Source organism: Episyrphus balteatus, chromosome 2, assembly GCF_945859705.1.
Source record: "Episyrphus balteatus chromosome 2, idEpiBalt1.1, whole genome shotgun sequence".
NCBI lineage: Eukaryota > Metazoa > Arthropoda > Insecta > Diptera > Syrphidae > Episyrphus > Episyrphus balteatus.
Window position 1 is genome coordinate 33,632,856 of NC_079135.1, and position 13,167 is coordinate 33,646,022.

General features: G+C 29.2%; 1 protein-coding gene across 7 annotated transcripts in view; it reads left to right on the forward strand.

Moving 5' to 3' along the window:
* The window catches only part of LOC129909194 (protein sidekick-like), a 174,114-nt gene that overhangs the window by 22,010 nt on the left and 138,937 nt on the right, over positions 1 to 13,167 (forward strand). For 5 of the 7 annotated variants that reach the window (XM_055986219.1, XM_055986222.1, XM_055986223.1 and 2 more), the window contains exon 1: positions 7,231 to 7,332. The exons of the other annotated variants lie outside the window; for them this stretch is intronic. The gene's annotated coding sequence lies outside the window, so the exon portion shown is untranslated. Of the gene's footprint in view, positions 1 to 7,230; positions 7,333 to 13,167 lie in introns of those variants that run through there. 7 annotated transcript variants of the gene reach the window in all.

Genomic DNA, 13,167 nt, shown 5'->3' on the forward strand with positions numbered 1-13,167 from the left:
TTTTTTTTCGTTTTTGTTTGTTTGTATTGAAATGCAAATATTGTCCTCAATATTCAAACTAACATCGTCACCAGCAGACCCAAGGTAGAGGTATGCCTGAAAGCTAAATAGCACAACACTGTATATATTGTATCGTCGGTCGACTTTCGTGAGAGAAAAAAAAAACAAACAAAAATTGAATTTTAATCAATTTTTTTATCGTCTACAAATGCACAAATTCCACCAACAACTAAACAAGGATTTGCAATCAATTTTTTGGGATACAAATTCGCAGTTTTGAAGAAACTGTGGAAAATTTTCTTTTAATGAAAAATTAATTGAAATATGGTAAAGAAAAAAATCATTATTTTTAAGTTTTTCAGAAATTTTATTTCAAAATTTCGGTAGCTGAAGAGAAGGATTTAAGCGGTTCCATTATATTTACTTTGGAGACAGTCTTGTATAAATACAAAATGAAGAATGTTATATTGTTACATATTTAATTGCATTATGTTGAAAACGAACTACCCGAATGATGTACCTGCTTGGTCTTGTGGTAAAAGTAGCTATAATTTTTTAAAGGAATCTATTCACTAAAAATATATTCTTTGAAGATTTTGACCACCAAAAGAAGATTGCCATTCGGGAAAAATAAGAAAGAATTATTAAAAAAATAAAATTAAATTGCTGAACCGTTTTTGAAAAAGAAACAATAAAATATATAAGTTTTTAAACCTTTTTTTTATAAGAAATCGGTATGCCTATTTTAAGTAAATGTGTTCTTGACCAATTTTTTATTTTTTTTTTTTAATCCAAAAATGTAGAGGAGAGTGGGGCACTTTAGAACAAGGGGCACATTTGAACACTGCATATAAAATTTTAGCTTATCAACCTTTTTAAGAAGTTATTCGATATTTGAACCCGTCAACACCATATCCATAAATGTCAATGACTTTCCTTGGTTATCTCAGATGGCTTTCAGATTTATAGGTGGAAGGTGATTTTTATAGTGGTTTTGTATTATTTCAGTTTTTTAGTTGTAAGAGTTTAAAAAAAAAAAATTGGTGCGTGATTTCAAAACGCAATACAATTTTTGTTAATGTTTAATAAATTTTAAACTAAATCACGGTGAGTTTTTGAATGAATATATTAATGTTAAATATTTATTCACCATTTTATGTCGTGAACATAGTAGGGGCAGTTTTGAACAAGTGTGTTGAGCAGGGCTGCCGAAATCGCTACTAAGGGAGTATTTGTACTCCCCATGCATACACCGTACTCCCATACTCCCCACTCTTCAATTTTACTCCCCTCAAAAATATTTCAATATTGGATTAATATTATTTAAATTTTAATTTTTGTATCTAAATTCTATATTTCCATTAGGTACCTATGTGGTCTAAATTATTCTGCACGTTTTCATAAAAATTCTATAAATACATCTATTTCTTTTATACTAACCTATGCCATTGTCGATGTGGTTGATATCTGGGTAACAGTATCTGTCAAACTTTAAATTTCAAATGTATAAAATTGTAGCAAGCTAAATGAAGACGCTATAAAATATAATGTAAAGTAAGTTTTTACTTTTTTTTCATATTATGTAAATTTTTTAAAAGAATATCATAACCTTTATCTTTTTTAAAGATTTTGTTTTTCACATTAATGAATTTATTATTTATTTCAACTTTTGAATTATTTACATTTTATATAGTACCTATTGTTTTTTTATTTTTTATTTTTAACATATTCACCCTAATTCCGATTAACAACTATCAATTGATAGTTGATAAAAATTAAATTTCTATATCTTATTATTTAATAAATAGAAATAAATACAAACGAGAATGGTTATTAATTAAAATTTAATTAAAAAATAATATTAAAAACATTTAAGTTTTCCCATGAAAATTATTTCTATTTCCGTGACCCACTTAGAGGATCATAATTTTTTTTTTAAATTAAATTAATTGAGCGTGAAATACTCCCCTCAAAACATTTAAAGTACAGTAAAGTATGATAACGAAACGCTTTATTAATTTTTGGAGTTGAGGTCACTTGAACTTATATTGAACAGTAAAGTATGTTTTAAATTAATTTTTCTTGTTTTATGTTTTTCTTGTCAACTAATAAATGTGATAACTATAGTTTAAATTTTAAGGTTATTTTTTCTGAGTTTTTATTGTATTTTGGTTCTTTGAATATGATATAATAATCAATTTTGAAGTTTGTGTATGTTTTTATTAAAAAAACTAATACAAAGTTGAGTGTTACTTATTCATTAAAACATGGGGCACAACATAAGAGCCTATATTGGTTAAACATCAAAATTTAATATAAATATTTCGTCTAACTTACCAAATGTTATTTGAAATTCGATTTTGCGGTTTTATATGAAATAAACTATTTATTTTTTTAAATTACTAATAATATAACCTTGTAAAATAAGTGTAAAATTGCCTTCGTACACTTACCCCAACCCATGCGTACACTTACACCTATGTAGGGGCAAGTGTTCGCAATTTGACTTGCTTTGTTTTTCCATTAATAATGTAATTAAAATGAAAAAAAAAAAAATACAGTTCTTTTTATGTAATGAGTAGCCAAAAAATGCAGCTTTGCAATTTGAAAACGCTCTATAATATATCTTCTATATTTCGCTTGGAATCGTGCTTCAAAGTCGAAAGTGCGTACACTCACCCCGTCCTACTCTACTAAATGTATTTACTAGGTAGAAATGGCGATCTTTAAAACAAAGCCCAATAAGTCTTGATTTGCACCGTTTTTATATCATACATTTTACTTGTGGAATGATTAAATGTGGTGCAAAAAGAAGACAAAAACTGTGATCACTGGTCATTCTGGTCATGACAGACTATATTGGTCTGAACCTTCCCTGGTCAGATACTTGAATGTGTTTATTAGCAGAAGTGATGCCAAATGTTTAATACAACTGTCATCCGCTAAACGACCTGTCACGCTGACATCCATCAAATAAACTTAGTTCTCAGTTCTCACATCACGCAAAGCAAAGCGTGAGTCCGTCCATCATTGGACCTAGTGAGCAAGTCTTGTTGCAAGTAAATGTACATATACTTATATAGCCTTAAAACAATAGGCATTGTACGGTATATCCAATCAGCCAGTGCCTGCTGATTAGGTTTTACCCCGTTCTAGGTCTAACACCTGAATTTATCTAACAGCTTTAAGATGGTCTTTTAGAAACTTTCGGTTTTCAGCTATGAATAGAGCAAGAGCTTAAGGATACCATTCTTTTGATGTCTCACTCTATAAATTTGGAGGAAATTTTTTGGGGATCGTGACGTTATCTCGAACGAAAAAAATCTGGAGTACCAAAAATCTTGTTAATAAAAATTTTAATCGAGAATGTAAAAATCTCGAATGTACAAAAATCTCGAACGAACAAAATTCTCGAAAGACTAAGGTCCATTTTCTTCACTCGGAGTTGAACAAAACTTGAGAATTTTTATATTAAAACTTCTCAAGTTATGTTCAACTCCGAGTGAAGAAAATGGACCTAAATCTCGTTATCATTATGATAATTGTCTCAAAAATCAATATTTTAATTCTAGATTTTTGCATTCCAGATTCTTTTTTTCTAGATTTTTGTGTTTCTAGATTATGTTTTCTAGATTTTTGTTTTCGAAATTTTTTTCATTCAAGATTTTTGTTTTCGAAATTTTTGCTTTCTGGATTATATTGTTTTCTAGATATCGTGGTAAACCCAATTTTTTTTTTTAATTTTCAAGAAATATTGTAAGAAGATATCATTGTTACGAACTGAAGCCCAAGCGTGATTCACATAGTCAATGAGAAAATATGCGTATTTTGTTCCCAAGAAAAAAATAAAATGTTTTTAATACAATCATAGCTCTTAACCTATTTATAATAAAGTATATAATAACTTCTCACAAATGAAGAATACTTTTCCCGAGTACAACTGAAAAGTCGGATGTTTCCCCCTATAATTTAATCAAAATAGTATCGCTGTGTTTTTAAGAACATTAATGCAAATGGTAGAAGTACCTACTCTTTGAAAGATACATTGTAACAATCATCTTCCAAGAAAAAAATCACATTAAGTGAATCTTACCCCAGGACCCTTTACATGAACAAAAATGTAGGGTTCCAATGTGTTTACATTTCATAGCTTCTAAGTAATCAGGAATCTTCCCTAAGGAAGATTTAGTGAAAATAAAATTCCAATAACTGTTTCAAACCAGTCATAATATCGGACACTCCACTTCCACGTATAAAAACCAGATCCGACCATGTTAGTTCCCTAAATATAATCTTATGCTTTTGTGTAACATGGAGAAGATTTATTTTACTTGCTTGTCGTTTGTGCAAATTTATCTCAAAATATTGTCTCGAAGCTAAATTGTTGCCTCTTCTGATGATGAATTTAGCTCAATTCTCTGTATACACACACAGAACTTTTTCCCCCCTGCAGAAACTCAACAATAACCACAGCTTTTGGTTTGGTTTGGTACTTCTTCTTTGGTACAATTGAATTGGCAGAATTGTGTGTTTCTTTGCTTTTGATAAAATATTTGCATGATTGCTGAGACTAAACTCTATGAAATGAATGAAACTTATATTTTTATTCCAAGAATACCTACAAGAGAGTATATTTCATTTCTGTGCGAGTCGAGTACTACAAAGAGTCTATCATCAGAAGATGTGGAGATAGCCTTAAGGTGTAGAAACACGATTTGAACATAAATATGAGTATGTGGGAGTGTACGCAGCTGGAATTATTTGCTTTTCTTTCTCAATACACACATATTTTCTAACCCACACACAAAGAGATTCAAAATAATATCCTGATTTAAGGATGAAAAGACATCTCATCCCGTCTCGTCTCGTCCGTCGTCGAAATCGTCGTGCGTTACTGGTTGTCGTTGTCATACTTAACCTTGTCAAAGCTACCGACATAAATATGAAAATTTATTTTGTGTTTATTAGTTAAAAGAGTAAGAGGTGAGGTGTCCACAAGAAGAGAGCGAACATGCCTGGAAGCACTTTTATTGTCCCTTGTTGTGATATATTGTCCTAGAGCTGTTGTTTTTCTGTATTGCTGACAAAAATTCATATTCTGCTGTTGTGTAGCTGGTAGGAAGGTAGGTTTCTATATGAAAACAAAACAAAAAATCCCAAGTCCTTATATATCCTTTTTTTCGGTTTGTGAATTTAAGAATTTTTTTTTTTTTATGTGAACGAGCAAATATTTTATGCTTTAGGCACTCTCTTTCTCTTTTGGATGTGCCTATATTTTTGGCTAGCTACATACACGTGTTTAGAAATTCCTAAATGTCTTGTAGCATATTCTGGGAATGGCTTTCGTGCTGGATTTTTGTTTTGTTGTTGTTGTTTTTTTTTTATATTTGGGAGGAAACTGGACTTTATTGGGTTTAGGGACGAATGAGCAAGGATTATAATGATATGAAGCGTTAATGTTCGTTTTTTTTTTTTCTCTCATCTAGTTGAGCCAGATGACAGACAATTTCTTCAGATTAGGAATGGTTATTGCTTTCTCAGTGTCATGGTTGACAGTGATTCCATTAAATTGAAGTTCATTACACAAAGGATCCTTGGCACAAGTTTCTAGAAACCGAAAAAGGAACACAATTCTAGAAGGTAGGAACCCTAAATGCAAATGCATGACCCTGGCACGTTTGTTGGGTATAATTTCTGTGTTAATGGCGAACGAAAAAATATTCATTTTAGCAACAAGAAACAAAGTTGCTATTCTGGTAGATGATGACTTTGTGATAGTAAAATAGACATTAAAAGAGGAAAATACAATTTTTTGGGATTGCTCTTTTTGTAGCAACAGCAGACGTTGGGTTATAAAAATGTGTTAGAAAATTATGGGCAATACCTATTATGAGAATATTGAAAGTTTTGTTTCTTAATATCACTTCTATAATGTTTGTAATAATCCAGAGTTAAGTTCAAAAAATCAAAGAACAAACTGAAGGATTTGCTGAAAAAAACCTATAAGGGAAATTAAGCAATGATTCGCTGATCTACAAGTACCTATTGATCAATCAAATGAGACAGGATAGCTTATAAAAATAGCAACTCAATTAAGAGGTTAAGTTGGAGAGTAAACGTTTTCTCCAAGCTGCCATCCGATAACAAAGAACAGCAGCCATGTTTTTTGTCAAAACCAAATAGTTCAGTATTTCCGCTTTGATTTAGGAATCAAACATTCCTCTTCCACAAAAACTTCAATAAAGAAAGAATTTCAATTTCATATAAACCTGAGAGAGAAGTAGTGTTTTTTGCTTTGATAACAAGGATTTCGATTTTTGAAAGCATATGTACTAGATATTCGCTTCTTGATACTTTGTTTTTTTTTTTTTTTTTTGTCGAAATTAGTTCCTTTGAGAAGTATGTAATGTCGTTTTCGATTGGCCGTCCGGAAGCGTCCGGAAGCATTCAGAAGCCTTCTGAAAGCGTTTTATTCACAAAAACATGACAGCTTAAACGCTTCTCAGAAGTAAAATTCTCTTCTTGATTTCAAATCAGAATCGACTCAAAATTACTTATACATAGAAAATAAATGTCAAACAAAATTTTCTCGTACAAAATTAAATTTTTTTATTTGATTATTCACTAACACCGATACAAACTTTCAGAATTGAGTGGAAACGATTCAAACTGTTTTATTGGATTTCAGAATGAGTGAATCCTTGAGTGAAACCAATCGAAAACGACATAAGTTATAGAAATCATTTTTTGTTTTATGTCGTTTTCGATTGGTTTCACTCAAGGATTCACTCGTTCTGAAATCCAATAAAACAGTTTCAATCTTTTTCACTCAATTCTGAAATTTTATATCTGTATTGGTGAATAATCAAATACAAATTTTTTGCTTTTCTACTAGGAAATTTTGTTTGACATTTAATTATGTATTTAAATATTAGTGATTTTGAGTGAATTCTGTTTTGAAATCAAGAAGAGAATTTTAATTCTGAGAAGCGTTCTGCCTGTCATATTTGGACGAATAAAACACTTTCAGAAGGCTTCTGAATGATTCCGGACGCTTCGGGAGAGATAATCGAAAACGACATTAGAAAATAGCAGAACAAGTTCAATAACTCAAATTTATTTTTTTATATCAGCGTTAAATTGAAAAAAAAAGGAAAAATTCTTCTATAGATCAAATTGATGAATCAAAAAAAAAAAATACGAAAATTTAAATGGGCCCCAGAAAAATTAATTATTTTAAAAAGGCTTCTTTTAGAACGAAAAAAAAAAACAAGGAATAACTTTTATAAATCAACACCAATATTAACTCTCATGACGATAAAGAAAAATAAGGTAAGTTTATTATTACCTATTATTTTTTTTTTTTTTGGGAGTCGAACAAATTTGGAGGTTTTTAGTATTTAATCTACAATGCAAAAAAATAAGAAAGAAACTTCTATCAAACATACCTAACACCAATTGCGATAATTACTGATTACAAATACCAAAGTTAAATTCTATACCTTGGCAAAATAAAATGTTATTTGATGATTATTTGTCGTTCTGACAAATTAACGAAATTTCAAGAAAAATCCATTGATGCGTTTCCTAAAAAAAAATAATTCAAAAAAAAGATGTTTTTGAAAATTTTTCTTGATTGCGAGACTTATTAGTTAAAAAAAAAAAAATCTACGTTACGTTTTTGAAAATTTGATTAATAAAAATTGTATTTATCAAAACAAAAATAAAAAAAAATCCATATTTTAGTCTTCAGCAAGGTAAATATTAATTCAATAAAAATGCATTAAAAAATAGTTTCTATGAGAGGACCTACCATTTAATTTTTGTATCAAAATTTTAGGAGTTGTTTTTGAAAAAAAAAAATAAAATTTAATTCAAATTGCAATATCTTTCGTTCCTAGTTCAATTTCGAAAACTCTTCTTAAAATCAACCTTCCTATACTTTTTTAAAATTCTGAGAGGCTTTAGTTGGGTATATTTTCTTTGGACCATTACTTTAAAGACATTAAATATGTAGTATGTATCGCAAGTAAAAAGGACTTTGTTTTTTGAACATTCCAACACAATATAAAAAATATCTGCAAAACAACAAGTGTTGAGAGTTTCAATTTCCAGGTGTTTTTTTTTTTTTTTTTTTAATGCCGAACTTCTTATTTTCCTGATACCAAACTTCTTTTCTTTTCTCGAATTCTTAATATTTTACCATAATATTCTATTCGAAAACACTTAAAACTTCAAATTGTAAATTTTTGGAAAAATTGTAAATTTTTGGAGAAATTGTAAATTTTTGGAAAAATTGTAAATGTTTGGAAAAATTGTAAATTTTTGGAAAAACTATAAACTTTCTAGAAAAATTATAAATTTTTGGAAAAATTGTTAAGTGCTATTACAATTTATTTAACGTTGGTGAGTTGCAGTTGCTCTGAAAATGTCATATTGGTCTTTAGAAGCTAGAAATATGGTTTAACTCTGTATTTATCAACACAACATTAAACAAAAATCAGTAGGTACAATTAAAGTTTTAGGCGACTTAAACCGAATTTTTTCTTTCTAAGGTCGCAAAGAGCCAGAACAAGTCAACAGTCCAATCTTAAGTTGGCAGGGCAGTTTTTTTTACATTTGTAGTCTTTTATATCTTTCCAATATTGGATATAAGTTGACATTTTTGGTATAGGTACTAGAAAAGTTGCCTGCCACATAGCCTTAATATAACAAAGTGACAGTTGTTCCGAAACGCTTTTTTGTCACTCAATATTTTTTTTTTTTTTTTTTTTTAACAAAACAATAAAACCAAAAGCGGACAAATAGATGAAATTAAATTACCACATAATTTATTTCATTCTATCCTAGATGTATGCAGCATATTGTATGTTTTCAAAATGAAATGAGTTTAATTTAAGGCCCTTGGGTCATTCCATAATTAAAAAGTTTCGTCATGTATTTCTTTTTTGTGTTGTTTTTGTCTTAACATCCTTTACATACCAATCCAAACAGCCTTGGTTTGTTTTTTTTTTTGTTTTTTTTGTAGACTTGGGCTGAGTTTTGATCATATAAATATGCAACGAATGCTCACGTGCATTGTAAAATTTTATGTAAAAGAAAGAATAACTTAAAAAGAAAAGAAAAATAAGTAACTAAACGCGAGAGTGCTCTTTTTTCTTGTATAAGAAAAATGTTTTTTTTTTCTTATATACGCCCTTAGGGAAACAATGAATGAAAAATCCTCAAACTGATAAAAGCACACAAGGTCGAGATGAGTTGAGAGATGATACACTCTTTCATACCAAACAAAGTTGAAAAGTTACCAAAATAAAAAATCGTGGCTGCGTGAATAAAAAACAAAAAAATTCAACCTCATCATCCTGCCAAATCCAGATGTTGCCTGTCGGGAAGAACAAACGTCATAAGTTAAAAGTAAATGTGTGTTCGTTTTTTTTTTAAACTCACTCATCTTCATCTCTCCCAAACCGCAACCAATTTCAAGTGATGAGTGTCACTTTAAGCGTTTGACCTTTTAAGCTCTAGTCCAACTTTAACCAAAAATAATTTGGCTGACCAAAGAATAATTGCAAAGTAATTTTATTTTTAAACTCAAGTGGTCTGGTGGGAAATGTTTGTCTTCAATTTGGTTTTTTTTTTTCTGTTTTTCCTGTCAAGTATATGCACAGGATACAAATTCTCATATTACTTAGCACAATAAAAAATAAAGGACATATACTTAATGAAAATTTAATGGAAACTTGAATAAAAATTTCAATAAAATTCGTTCACAGTTGTTGTTGTTGTTGCTGCAGACAGGTGACTGGGACAGTAGGGGAATTTTTCTACCTTTTTTTTTTATTCTTTGCGTAGCGTAGGTTGATAATCCAGGAAAATGTTGACACAAATTGAGAAAAAAGAGCCTTAAGAGGGATACACCGCATCGTGATGTTGGCAATTATATTTTACGGTGGATAGTAAGACAGTGACAGAAGCTGTCATTTAAAGGACAAAAGATGGGATAATACCGTATAAGAAGCTTTAAAATGACTTCGTTCCTGATGACAAATTGGCCCTTGGGAAGCTTTTGTTAAAGAAAAATTTTGAATTATAGAATGGCTAGATTGTGTGTTTTTTTTATTAGGACCTAGGATGGCTGGAGTGGGAGTAGGAAATAAGATTTTTTTTTTTTCTTGAGAAGACTTAAGGTATACTGAAGGACACTTTTGATAGTGGCTAAGAGAAAAATTTTCATTGACACTATTTATTGCAAGCTTTTGAGGAGTGTGAGCTGTGAACTCATACTTTTTGTGATTGATGAAGTGGTCGCGGAGGCATCCAATATTTGCAGTGTAATGCTTTTGCAATTACGGTGAAGGTCATTTTATACTTCTGTGTACTGAATTGAGCACTTATTTTGTTTTTATATGTGTCAATGAGCAAACTTATATCTAATAATTTATTTATGTACTTCATGTAAATACTAAACTAAATGCGTGAAATTACTGTTTTTTAACGCAAAAGTTGTTTTGGTAGTCACAATTTTAGGGTTTAGGTGGTCACTTATTGGTTTATCTTTAAAAAAAAAAGTATTTTAACTGAACTGAAAAATCTATTTGAAACATTCATTGAAATATTTAAGATTGGCCTAGATACTGTAGGCCTAGACAAAGAGCTTAAACGGGTAGCATTTTAAAATTAAAACTTAGTGTTTAACATTTAATGGTAGCTGTCATATACCCAATTTTGAAAAGGTTTAATTTTCTCAAAAATGGGTTTAACAATTTTGATGAAAAACATTCGCAATCTAATGTTTAGAAAAAAAAAATCACTTTTTAATGGAAAAAGTAAAATGCTTCAGTCAAAATGAAAATTAAAAAAATAAACTGTTAAAATTTAAATTGTTTTTTTTTTTTTTTTTAAATCAATTTTTTAATCAGCGGAGCTTTAGTTTCGGGTGATTTATGAAACATACTAGCAAATTACTATTTTCAGAATTTTCAGAAAAATTGATTAAAAACAAAAACAACTTCTAAGATTTCGAAATTTTGTTTTTTGGCTTGATATCGAAATTCTGTATTGCCAAAAATTCGGATTCCAAAATTATAAAAAAAAAAAAAAAACGGAATACTGGAATACAGAATTATATTCATACAAGTTTTTGTATTGAGATACAGAATTTTGGAACAACCTCTGTTCCCAAATTTTGTATCGAAAAGTAAAAAAATGTTAGGAAAAGAAATCAATTTTTTTATAAAGTTGTTTTTTTTTTTTTCGTTGAATATTATTTTTTCATTTTTACATATTCGAATTTGTATTAAACAATTTTGTTCTTAAGTTCTAAAAAATTTAAACACGGTTCTTATCTTATTTCTAAGGACAAATATTTTGTGACCCAATAATGCATTTGATTAAACTCAAAAATACGATTTTGTGTTTAATGAAATGCACGAAGAATGTTTGTTTTTTTTTTCAATTACATTTCACAATTTTTAATTAAAATATTTTACAAATCGAAGTCTGCTTTCTTTTTTAAATTAAAGAAAAGTAGATTTAAATTTAAAAAAAAAGTACGTATACACCCCGGTGTACCTAAAAAAAAAAAAAAAAAACTCTTACGAACATTAATAACACTGGTTAACAAAATTAAACTTTTATTTTGTTGCCGGAACAAAAAAATACTTTTCTGAAGGTTTTCGGTGCGCTGAACTCGAATCCGTAGTCAGAAAAAATTAATCAGCTCCTGTTTTTGAAATATTACCGTTAGAAAATGCAATACTTCGGGCGTTATTCTTTTATATAAGTTAAATTGTTTGAGCATATTTAGTAACGGTTTTTATAATAACTATTTTCCACCTTTTTAAATCTGTTTAAATCTTTCCGATATCTTTTTTTTTAATTCTCGAGATATCCTTAGTTGTTTGCATATTTCATAAATGAATCGGTGATTGTTAAAACAACATAAGTAACATTTTTATTTTTTTTCAGGAGAGACAAAAAACTCTGTATTTTTGACGACGCGGCCGCATTGACAATTTTAGCTTTAAATTCGGTTTAGAGGCCTTGTTGGGAGTTGAAACTAACTAAAAGTTTTAAAAAAATATCTTTATCAAAGAAGATTTAACAAAAAATAAATATTTTTTATACGTTGTTTTAACACCCAACGTTTTGTTGGGAGTCAAAACCACTTAATTACTTGGAAACAAATAGGCGAAAGTGAAAGTTCCACGGCCAGCAATGAATTTGTTATTTTTTGACGTAGTTAAGTCTTACTAATATTGTGCAAAAGTTTTATCCTTGTGACGTATAGGTACTTCAAAATAGTATAAAATGCATTTTTGCATTTAACACCTTTTATTGATTGTTTCATTGAATTTTAATGTTGATTTGAAGTAACAAATATGATGGTTTGTAATTTTCCCTGAGTTTAAAGACCTTGATTTTGAATATCAAACCAATAGAACCCAAGCTAGAAGCCTTTAAGACAAGATTTACGATTTTTTTTTAGTTTGCATTTTCAATTCTTTGCTGGTATTAATAGCTTGCAAACTCTAGAGCAAAATGTCGAAGTTAATGGCTCAGGGAAAATAACAGAGCATCATATTTTATATTCAAAATAAAAATTAAATTCAATATGTCCTTCACACATTGCAAGATACATTACCAATACTAATATTGCAATATCTTACATTCTTAATCCAAATTCAGAGAAAAATTCATAGTAAAACTTTTTCCTAAGATATAGTTTTTTTCATGTGGTACCAATTTAATTTATTAACAAGAACATTTTGAAAGATGCAATACCATTCGAATGACCGCGAACAACTGACTGACACTAAATCGTCGAAAAACTGTAAGAAACATCAGTTTACTTACTTCGTTTTTCCAGCGTTGAATGTAAAAAAACAAACTAATATGAAGTACTTAAGGTGTTTTAATACTCAATTTCAAAATTGGCAGAAGAGATATGTTGTTTTAGCACTAAATGCGTACTTTAACCTCGAAATTTTATATGATCCAAATATCAAATCATATTGGTTTTGCTCTCAACGCTAGCTCTACCCATAAGCAATGCAAAACAGTTATAAAAGTGGTTTCAAAAAATTTGTCACTTATGTTGTTTTAACAATCACCGATTCAAATTTTATAACGTCATTATCTCCTTTATGATATATGAAGCCAAAGCCA